The following is a 4232-nucleotide window of genomic DNA, read 5'->3' as shown; positions in this document are numbered from 1 at the left end:
CCACCGCTCCCAGCCTGAAGTAATTTTACTTTTATTTCCTTCACTTTAAGCCAATAATGAAATTTCACAGTGATTCCTGGGGTAGGGGGAGAAGGAAGGCGGTGTTTGGAATCATCGGGGCTGTGGCCCAGCTGGCCCGCACAGATGCAGGCAGGGTGGGCCCTCACTGGGGCAGCGGAAGGAGCAGGTACTTCCCCGCCTCAGGAGCGTGAGAGCTGGCCCGCGGTATCCCCGGTGGCTTCCGGCTGGCCCGGCTCCATCAGGCCAGTCCCCGCGGTGGCCAGTGAGGTAGTGATCAGCTCGGCTGCCTTGGAGTAGCCCTCAGCAGATATCATGGCTGCCTTTTTCTGCTGCCCAGCCTTTTGCACCACAAATCTGGCCCTCTCTGCTTCCTGCTGAGCCACGTGTTTGGCTTCCACTGCTTCGGTGAACTCCTTCCCCAAGGTCAGATGTGTCGAGGAGACGTCCTCCAGGATGAGCCAAAAGGAGGCTGCTGCTCCGTAAGGCCGTCCTTCACCTGCCTGGAGACCACCTCTCTCTGGGTGATTGCTTCTGCAGCCTCAAAGCGAGCCACCACCTGCTTAAGGATGTCTGTAGTGATGTATGGCAGCACAGGCTCATCACAGCGCTCTCCGATGCTGGTGAAGATGCAAGGAAGCTGGCTAGGGACAGGCAGGAAGAGGATGCACAGTGGGGTATTGACATTCTGTAAGTCTTTGCTACCAGTGATGACTGGCACCTTATGTGGTCAAGAATGACAAAGGTAATTGGTTTCTGTATCCATGGGATGAGAAAGTGAGTTCGTTCCCCTACCACAATGTCCTGTACCCCAGAATCGGTCAAAGATGACAGCTCTGTGCCCAGCATCCACATTATATGAGGCAAGAGTTCACCATGCCTCCTGCAACAGCTAAGGCCAGGCCAAACTTGCCAATGGACTCAAACACTCTGGCAGCCATGTTTCCTTCTGCTGGACCCTCTCACACTTGCTTCCACTGACCTCCACATGAATTCCTCAGCCACGCATACAAAATCTTTTTTTTTTTTTTTAATTAGCTGGGCATGGTGGTGCACACCTGTCATCTTAGTTACTCAGGAGACTGAGGAGGGAGAATTGCTTGAGCCCAGGAGTTGGCAGCTGCAGTGAACTATGATTGGGCCACTGCACTCTGGCCTACGTGACAGAGCAGGACACTGCCACTAAAATTAAAAAATTTTAAACTTTAAAATTTTAAAAATAAAAAATATATAATACATATAATTCTTTTTTCACCTTAATTTTTTTTTTCTTTAACACCTCCTTACTGATTCATAAAAAGCTTCCTTGGCCAGGTGCCATGGCTCATGCCTATAATCCCAGCACTTTGGGAGGCCAAGGCAGGTGGATCATCTGAGGTCAGGAGTTTGAGACCAGCCTGGCCAACATGGTGAAACCCCATCTTTACTAAAAATACAAAAAAGTTAGCCAGGCATGGTGGCAGGAGTCTATAATCCCAGCTACTTGGGAGGCTGAGGCAGGAGAATCACTTGAACCGAGGAGATGGAGGTTGCAGTGAGCCGAGACCACACCATTGAACCCCAGCCTGGGCAATAAGAACGAAACTCCATCTCACAAAAAAAAAAAAAAAAAAAAAAAGCTTCCTTTTCTCAGCAGTTTAACGGTATTCTATTGACTGAATAAATGATAATTTATTTTTCAGTCTCCTATGATAGACTAAGTTGTTTACAGATTTACCAATAATCCTGAAGTGAATGACTGCAAATGCGAATCACTTTCCATATGTATGAATTTATCTACAGGATTAAATTCTTAGGAATTGAAGAGTACATTTTAAACATTTAAACATTCCTGTTGTTGCTGTTAAATTTCCCTCTACAGAGGCAGTACCAATTTATGTTCCCCACTCTAAGATTGTCTTACCAAAAAAATTTTTCTTTTTGACTGGCGCGGTGGCTCACGCCTGTAATCCCAGAACTTTGGGAGGCCAAAGCAGGTGGATCCCTTGAGGTCAGGAATTCAAGAGCAGCCTGGCCAACATGGCAAAACCCAGTCTCTATTAAAAATACAAAAATTAGTCGGGCATGGTGGCACACACGTGTAATCTCAGCTACTCGGGAGGCTGAGGCAGGAGAATCACTTGAACCCAGGAGGCAGAGGTTGCAGTAAGCAGAAATCGTGCCCCTGCACTTCAGTCCATGCAACAGAACAAGACTTCATCTAAACAAACAAACAAACAAAAGAAATTATTAATCTTAATGAAGTCCAAAGTACCAAATGATCTTTCATGGTTACTGTTATTTTTATGTGTATAATATAAAAATATGTGTTATTTTTATATTCTCTTATCTCTGGGATAAGAGACCGCCAAACTGTTTTCTAGAGTGGCTGTACTATTTAACATTCTCACCAGTAATATATGTATGATCTGGTTTCTCTGTATCCTTCAAAGCATTTGGTGGTATCGCTAGTTTTTATTTTAGCCATTCTAATAGACGTGTAGTGATGTCTCACTGTGATTTTTAATTTGCATTTTTCTAATGTCTATTGATGTTGAATATCTTTTCATGTGTTTATTTGCCATCTGTGTATCCTCTTTGGTGAGACGCCTGTTCAGGTATTTGGGCATTCTCATTGGATTGTTTCCTTTGTGTGCTTTTTTAATTGCTGGGGTTTGAGAGTTCTTTTTATATCCTAGTCCTTTGTCAAATGTGGTTTGCAAATATTTCCTTCCACTCTGTAGCTTGTTCTTCCTCTTCGTAATGGGGTCTTTCACAGAACAGAAGTTTTTCATTTTCATGAAATGCAATTTGTCAATTTTTCCTTTTATATATACTTTTTTTTTTTTTTTTTTTTAGAGATAGGTCCTATGTTGCTCCAAGCTAGTCTTGAACTCCCGGCCTCACAGAATTCTCCCACCTCAGCCTCCCAGTGTGTTGGGATTACAGGTATGATCCACTGCTCCCAGCCTACTAGGTAATATTAAGTATTCACTTTTTTTAATTTTTAATTTTTAAATTTCTTTTTCTTTTTTGAGACAGGGTCTTGTACTGTCACCCAGGCTAAAGTTCAATGGCACGATCTCGGCTCACTGCAACCTCTACCTCCCGGATTTAAGCAATTTTCCTGCCTCAGCCTCCTAAGTAGCTGGGACTACAGACATGTGCCACCATGCCTGGCTAATTTTTGTATTTTTAGTAGAGATGGGGTTTCACTATGTTGGCCAGACTGGTCTCGAACTCCTGACCTCATGTGATCTGCCCACCTCAGCCTCCCAAAGTGCTGGGAACACAGATACGAGCCACTGTGCCCAGCCTAAAAATGTTTTTAAATTTTTTTATGGGTAGCCTTTATAGCCAGAGAAGGCTTAGAGAGACCCCCAAGTATTCACATTTATTTACACGAATTGTATTTGGTTTGGAATATATCATATTATTGGGATATGCTTTTCACGTCTATAGCCTTACTTATTTTCAAAATGTGGTCTGTGTTTCCTTTCCTTTATTTTTGTTTGTATTTATTCCAATAATTTAGAATGTTTATATTTTTTCTATTGAATGCATTTATAATAACTTTATATATGCCCTAATGATCATTTTCTTTAGATTGATCTAATGACTGTTATAAGAAAGATGTAGTTGATAATGGAATCTTTCCTATTCTTTCCCTTTATTCTTTTTGTCTTCCATCATCTGATTTTATTTTTATTTTTTAAGAAACTGGGTCTTATTGCTTATCAGTTGGCTAAGATCAAGTGTGGAGATGGGGTCTTGCTATGTTGCCCAGGCTGGATTTGAACACCTGGGCTCAAGCAGTCTTCCCACCTCAGCCTCCTGAGTTATTGGCATGTGCCACTGCACCTGGTTGATATTAGACTTATTGTCTTTTGTAGTATTTACACTTCCCTAGAAAAGTATGTAGCTCCCTGTAATAGACAATCCAACTAATACTGGCTTTGAAAATATGGCTTTAGTTTTCTCACATAACAAGAATTCTGGAAATAGGTAGTTCTTGGCAGTTTCCCCTGCTCAACACTGTCATTGACGACCTAAGGTTTTTCTGTATTTCTGCTCTTCCATCCTCAGTATGTTGGCTCTTGACTTCATGCTTTTTGCTTCATATATCCAGGATGACTGTTGCAGCTCTGGCCATCACAATAGCATTTAAGACTAGAGGATGCTGGGTACAGTGGTTCACACCTGTAATCACAGTATTTGGGAGGCTGAGGCAGGAG

General features: G+C 42.6%; 1 pseudogene; it reads right to left on the bottom strand.

The window, feature by feature from the left end:
- Positions 1-200: 200 nt before the first annotated feature.
- On the bottom strand, positions 201-959 carry LOC112627587 (annotated as a pseudogene).
- Between the last annotated feature and the right edge of the window lie 3273 nt (positions 960-4232).

Source organism: Theropithecus gelada, chromosome 7a (genome assembly GCF_003255815.1).
Source record: "Theropithecus gelada isolate Dixy chromosome 7a, Tgel_1.0, whole genome shotgun sequence".
Lineage (NCBI taxonomy): Eukaryota > Metazoa > Chordata > Mammalia > Primates > Cercopithecidae > Theropithecus > Theropithecus gelada.
This window is presented reverse-complemented; position numbering and strand designations above follow the sequence as displayed.